Raw genomic sequence first — 7,696 nt, 5'->3', positions numbered from 1 at the left:
GACAAAGACCTCATTGGGCAGACTGGAAGCATCCATGACAAAACAACGGATGTACATGTTGGACCAGAGAGTCGCTACGGCAGAGCAAAGAGTAAGTGACGCAGAAGACAGGAGCATGCTATATGACAGAGCATTAGCTTACTTGCTAAAAAGGGAGTCCAGCCTAGCTGCTAAGTGTGACCAAATGGAAAATATGTCACGTCGAAACAACATCCGTGTGTATGGCATAAAAGAAAATGCAGAAAAGAATGATATGCCTGGCTTTATACAAGGATTCCTGTGTGAAAATTTGCAATTAGAAGAAGAACTGTCCGTAAGGGTGGTGAGAGTGCACAGGGCCACTGTGCCCAAACCGAAAGAGCCGACAGCACCACCGAGATCCATAATCATTCGCTTCCTTGACTATGGGGTAAAACAGACAGTCTTGGCGCAAGCATCCAGTACATCCAATACATCCAGTATGAGGGAAGGAGAGTGGTATTTGACCATGACTATTCACAGAATCTATAAAGAAAGAGAAAGGCAGTGTGGGAAGTGATTAAAAAGCTGAAAGATAAGAAAATCAAAGACCGCACCATCTACCCGGCCCAAATAAAGATCTTCTTGGACACCGGGGAGAAGGTCTTCCCATCTTTACTGGATGCTAGAGAGACACTGAAGCAGTTTGAAATCATCGTGGATGCAGAGGAACAAGACATGTTCGACAGGGAGCTGGCGCAGGACGGGTGGAAGACACAAGGAGGGAAAAGAAGGAGCCGTCAGCTGAACCTGGAGGACATGAGAGACATAAAAAAATGCAGTCCATTGAATCCCGATGACAACAGACATTCAAGATGACGACCAAGAAGAATAGCAACGGACATTAAAGTATCCCAGCCAAGGACGTCTAGGACAGAGAGGTATCCAGATATTCTGAATCACATCTATGAACGTCCTGGAGGTCAGTATCATCTGAAGGGATGTTGCGACGAATTGAAACATTTGTTAGTATAATAAGAACATAAGGTAAAAAAAATAAAAAAATAAGGCAATGGTTATTATTTGAAATATAGGGGAATGCTTTGGGAGAGGGTGGGAATGTGGGAGGGGGCAGATAGAATGTGTAAAAATGAAGGTCAGTCCACTACTGATGTGGAGTTTGTGAATAATATATGAAGGGGGCGGCAGGCTAAATACTGAGGTATTATTTTGGTTTGGTTATTAATGACAATCATGCAAATATATGTTGGGTAACAAGTGTATTTTGGGGACAGCGAGACATGGGAATATCCTCAATATGGTTTTATTTCAGTATCATCAAGGGGGGTGCCTGCCGAGGGAGGGGGGGGGGGGGGGGGCTAAGTATCCCTAGTATTCCTCTTTTCTTAATTTCAGATTTTAGTGGGGGTAGAGGAGGGGGACCAATGAATGCTCTAAGAGATAGGCGGCGGTGGCTCAGGGGTAGAGTGCCTGGATGGTAACCGTAAGGTTGCCAGTTCGAACCCGGGCTCCCCCAGAGTTACTGTCGAAGTTTCCTTGAGCAAGACACTGAACCCCTAATTGCTCCCGATGTGCTAGTTGGTGCCTTGCATGGTTTCCGCTGCCATCGGTGTATGAATGGGTGAATGTAATGCACAATCTCTGTAAAGCGCCTTGGATAAAGGCGCTATATAAATGCACCATTTACCATTTATGCGAATCGAGCAATGGGACGAGGGCGACATCAGGAGGTGGCCCGTTGCAGCTGCACTCTGTGCAAAACAAGAGTGTTATTCTCTACCCAGGGTGTTCCAAGGGGTGTTATTGTGTGTTTTGTTTTTTGGGTTGGAGCATTCTACGGGGAATTTTGATTGTTGTTTTTATTTTTCAGTGTTTATACAGCTTGAATTCATTGTGTGTGTTTATGGGGCAGAGTTGGGCTTGTGTGGCGAGGAGGGGAGGCATGTCAAAAATGAGGCAAAAATATGGCAGGTTTAAATTTTATTAGCTATAATATAAAGGGTCTCAACAACCCTATAAAAAGGAAAAAGATACTTAGTCAATTGAAGAAAATGCAGTGCTCAGTGGCTTTGATACAGGAAACTCATTTGTCTGAGATCGAACACTCAAAACTTAAAAGAGAGTGGGTGTACGTGTACGGAGCGTCGTATGCGGGTGGAAAGAAGAGAGGGGTGGCTATTTTATTCAGTAAATCTGTATATTACAGCAATGAGCAAACCTTCCAGGATAAAGAGGGCAGGTATATAATGGTGGTTGGGACACTGGGAGGCATAAAGGTCACCATTTTGAATGTGTATGCCCCGAACGAAGATTGCCCTCTGTTTAGTAAAAAGATTGCTGCATTAATTGCAGATAAAGGAGAGGGGTTTATAATCATGGGAGGAGATCAGAATTGTACTTTGAGTAATAAGTGGGATAAACTACCGTCATCAACAAAAACGTTATCCAAAAAGGCCATGGGTTTAACAAACATGATGAGGGAGTTAGGCTTGGTAGATGCATGGCGACATCTCCACCCAAATGAAAGGGATTTTTCATTTATGTCCCAAGTATATGGCAGTTATTCTAGGTTGGATTACTTTTGTGTGTCAAAGAAGGATCTTTTTCGTATCAGAGAATGCACTATTGGACAGATCACCATTTCAGACCATGCCCCAGTTTCTATGAAAGTTGGCTTTGAGTCAGTTAACCACTTAAAGTACTGGAGGCTTAATACCTCATTATTATCAGATGCTAGTATTAAGGAGGAAATAATGGGTGCCATTTTGGAGTACTTTGCTATAAATTATGATGGGTTTGTTTCACCCTCAGTAGTCTGGGATGCAGGTAAAGCCACAATCAGAGGGAAGATTATTTCTATAGGAGCGAAAATAAAAAAGCAAAGGCTTGCAAAACAACAAGAATTGGAAAACAAAATAAAAAGACTAGAAAAAGAACAAAAACAGTTTGGGAATGGGAAAACACTGGAAGAATTAAAAGAAACCAGAGAACAATTAGATGAGCTATTAACATACAAGGCCGAGGGGGCACTTAGGTATACTAATAGAAAATATTATGAGATGGGGAATAGGGCGAGCAGGTTGTTGGCCTTTTCAACTCCGGAAGGCCCAATCTGGTCGTGCTGTGGCTAAGATCAGACACCCCGAAACCAACCTTGTTGAAACGCAGCCTAAGCAGATGTCGGATGCCTTTGCAAAATTTTACGAACAATTATACAAGGGGCAAGAACAAGAATTTAAAAGAGAAAAGATTATTGAATTCTTGAGACCCCTTGAATTAAATAAATTGGCAGAGGGGGAAGCATCCAAACTAATAAAACGCATCACTGAGGAGGAAATAAGGGAAACAATTTCCAACTTAAAAAATAATAAATCTCCAGGAGCAGACGGTTTTTCAGGGGAATACTACAAGGTTTTTGCAAACGAACTTTCTCCCAGGCTATGCAAATTATATAATTCTGTATTATCAACAGGGGATCCCCCAAAATCATGGTCAGAGGCCATCATAACGGTATTACATAAGGAAGGAAAAGACCCCATACAGTGTTCTAGTTACCGCCCAATCAGTCTTTTGTGTGTGGACTACAAGATACTAACCTCTATATTAGCAAATAGAATTCAAAAGTACATTAACCGATTAATATCCCCCCAGCAGGCCCAGGCCGTAGCGTAACGGTCTGGGCACCGGACTGGTGATCCAGTCGCGGTGTGCCGCGGGTTCGACTCCCGAACCCGACACGGCCTTTACCGCATGTCATCCCCCCATCTCTCTCCCGTTTCCTGTCAGCCTGTCATCTGTCCCTTAAAAAAATCAATAAAAGGCGTAAGCCGCAAAAAAATATCTTAAAAAAAAATATATATCCCCCCAGCAAACGGGCTTCATATGGAAAAGACAGGGGACAAATAATATCAGGAGAGCATTAAACATACAGTCACTAGCTGCAAGGGATAAAGACCCATCGATGCTTCTTAGCCTTGACGGAGTCAAAGCGTTTGATAGATTAGATTGGCTCTTCTTAGAAGAGACTTTGAAGGAAATGGGTTTCAGAGAAGAATTTGTTTCTTGGATTAATTTGCTATATAATAATTCCAAATCAAGAATTAGAGTTAATGGTCATTGTTCAGAAATTTTCAGGGTTGAGAGGGGCGTAAAACAGGGGGATTCATTATCCCCGATTCTCTACGCAATCAGCATAGAATGTTTAGCTGAAGCTATACGCCGAAATACTCAGATCCAAGGCATTCCAGATGATGAAGGGTTCGTCCACAAGGTGGCGCTATTCGCCGATGATGTTTTGCTCTTCATAAAAAATCCAATCCTCTCTATTCCCCCACTCATGCAATGCCTGCAAAGTTATGGTTCCGTCTCAGGTTATAAAATTAACGAAAGCAAATCAGAGGCAATGATGATTTCTGGGTCCTGGCCTACACAACTAAACAATGATGTATCATTTCGTTGGTCTAAACAAGGGTTTAGATACTTGGGAATTGTAATTACACCAAATCCTACACAATTATTTGAGGCAAACTATACAAAATTAATTAGAGCCATTAAAAATGACCTGGGGAGATGGGATGTTCTTCCTCTCTCCTTATTGGGTAGAGTTGAAACGATGAAAATGAACGTATTGCCTAGACTTCTGTTCTTGTTTCAGTCCTTGCCTGTCAGAGTTCCCATCTCCACCTTCAAGGCGCTGGACCGAATGATTTCAAAATTTATTTGGCAAAATAAAAAGCCCAGAATAAGGCTCAAAACACTTCTTTTGCCAAAAAATAGGGGAGGCCTAGGCCTTCCCAATCTAAAGCACTACTATTGGGCGGCTCAGTTGACTGCAATTGTAGCATGGATAAGTAATGATGAAGAGACAGTTTGGAACCAAATAGAACAGAGCACAATTAAAGGGGTGTCTCTGTCAACATTACCCTTCCTTGATAAAAAAAAAACAATGGATAAAAACAAAATTAAAATAGGAAATGAATGGATAAAGCATACGTTAAAGGTGTGGGAAGCAGTTAAGAAAACATTGTGGGGACCAGGGTCAGTTTCAAGGGCAATGCCAATAGTGGGTAATATTGATTTCTTGCCATCCATAAGCGATACTGGATTCAGTCGTTGGGCTGATAAGGGGCTTAAAACCATAAACCAGTTATTTGACGGAACGGAGGGTTACACTCTCTGTAACCCAGGTTCTCTGAGTGGAGAGACTGGCTCTCCACTACATATTATTCAATATGTACGGGAACTGACCCCACAGGGCAGTGTTCATGGATATCTCTTTAAGACACATCTACTATATGGTGGCCCTGCCCAGATGCCAATCAGCGGGCTATTTAAGCCCCATCTGTGCAGAGCCACTTCGATTAACTCTTGATTGACACGAATTTCGGAGCGGCTCTTTCGTGGAGAGCCAGTCTCTCCACTCAGAGAACCTGGGTTACAGAGAGTGTAACCCTCCGTTCTCTATCGTGTTCGAGACTGGCTCTCCACTACATATTATTCAATATGTACGGGAACTCTCTAAGACACACCGCGAGGAAATAAGCAGACCAGCTGCCCCCGCGGCAGCCCGAGGCAGTTTACCTGAATTCCATCAGAGCCTATATGTAAGTTGTGAGCGCCATGAGTCTGACCGTGGCTATCCTTGCCACAGGCGCTTGCCAACATGCTCCAAAACTTCAGTATTCATACCAAGCAAGTAATACTCGTGGCCTAGGCGCAAGACGCCACCTAGGCTCAGCTGGCCCAGCACGATGCTAGTCCAGTGACCACCGGGATGAAGGGCTGCTCAAGCCAGCCCGTCAGATGCCCGGCCGACCTGACCGGTCAAGGTGCCGGTTACCCTACCGCTGAGTAGCACGCAGGAGCGACTCCCACAGGGGGAGCGGATGCCACCACGTTCCATCGTCGGTAGGACAGGGTGAATGTAGACAGAGTCGACCATGTCACTGCTGTGTAGATCTCTGTCAGAGATACACCATTCTACAGCAACCAGGGGGCTGTCGTCCCATGGGCAGAGTGTGCCCGTCTTCCAGACGACACTGGCACTCCTGCCGGCTTGTCCCTGTTGGATCACTCCTGTGATCCGATGGAGCCTTGGTCTGCCCGAGCACCCCTGCTAAAACACACAAAGCGCTGGTCCGTCACTTTGTGGGCCTACGTGTGGCCCTGACATACAACTCCAGCGCTCTAGCAGGGCAGAGTGGGTGACCCGCTCTGTCTGCACACTTCATCCGTCTGCATGAAAAGAGAGGACAGAGCTCAATCACCCGATTGAGATGTACCCCTGAGAGAACCTTGGGGAGATGGTTGGGTCGAGGTGTAAACTACTCCATCACCCGGCCGAGCTTGTTATGGGTTGACAGCGCTCGCAACTCCCACATTTCTCCTTGCAGACGTGACTATATAATACTGCTGTCTTGAGTGACCGCATGTCATGTCAGGCTCACTGACTAAATTATTTTAAAGAGGGCTCATCATAGAGCCTCCCGGGCTAACGGCCTGGCCCCCTAAACAGGACTAAACATCCACGCTAACATACGTGGATGTACTCAAGGATGACACAGGAGCGCAAAGTACCGACAAACTGGCCAGATGCGAAAACTTTCACTAAATCCTTCTTTACAGACCTGTCCATACCAGGCAGGGCAGGAAAGAGGTGGAGCTATAGCCTGAGTTTAGCTCACCCAGCTCTGCCAACCTGGGACACGGTTCAAGGTAGTCTTTATTTGTCTCCCTTGAGAAAAAATTGTCTTGGAGACAGAGTCACAGCTGTATACAATTAGCATACACGTTCACATAAAAATGACATTTTTATGGGACATTTTAGTCTGTCAGTGGAAACGACTTGTCTTTTGCCTCTAAAAACAGGCCCCCATGGCCCCTCCAGCTTCAGCTGGAAGGATGAGACCATTCATACAGGAGGTCCTCATACCAGGGCCCCCGCAGGACACACACTGGTCATAGCCATCCTCTGTGGGCATGTGAGCTCCACATGCAGCCTGAGAAACCCCTGCTGTTTCCATCTCCTCTTGTCTCTATATAGATACATTCATATGTATACCTATATTATTTATTATATGTGTACTTATATATACATATATGTATACATCTTGTATTGTACACCATATTTTAACTGTTCGGACTGTGCTTACAGGGAGTGGGCACATAGTAATTGCATGAACGTGAGGGGTCATAACCTACCCTTTGTAGAATCTCACAATGCTGCATACCCGAATCAAGGCAACATGGTACCCTAAGACATCCCCATGACACGGATTCTCAGTGTGCTCTCTCTCTTGTGTCACCAGCAGAGTTATGGACCTCTGGAAGAGGTTGTACATAAACTGCTCAGCCGCTCTGAGGCGCTCTAGCACAAAACAATCTGACCTTAAGCACACTGGAGGCTTCCAAACTCTTGTATATCATTCCAGTAGGCCTACAAGTCCACATGCATAGTGTGTTGTTGTAGCCATTATCATACTTATAAGCATATAATTATAAGTAGTATATTAACCAGAACCAATTGTGACAGAGTAAGCGATTTAATTGCAGCGCCTGACACGGTGGGTCATCGGGAGTTTTTGTCTCCTGATCTTTGAGCCACACCGCCCTCTTGTGAACCATGAGGCACAGTGCAGTCTGGGCAGCCGTCCCTGACGGGCATCCCTCCTACACTATGATGCTCATGTCAACCTGTCAATGAGGAAGTTGGAACACG

This window comes from Protomyctophum parallelum, assembly GCF_964188405.1.
Source record: "Protomyctophum parallelum genome assembly, chromosome: 2".
Taxonomy (NCBI): domain Eukaryota; kingdom Metazoa; phylum Chordata; class Actinopteri; order Myctophiformes; family Myctophidae; genus Protomyctophum; species Protomyctophum parallelum.
This window is presented reverse-complemented; position numbering follows the sequence as displayed.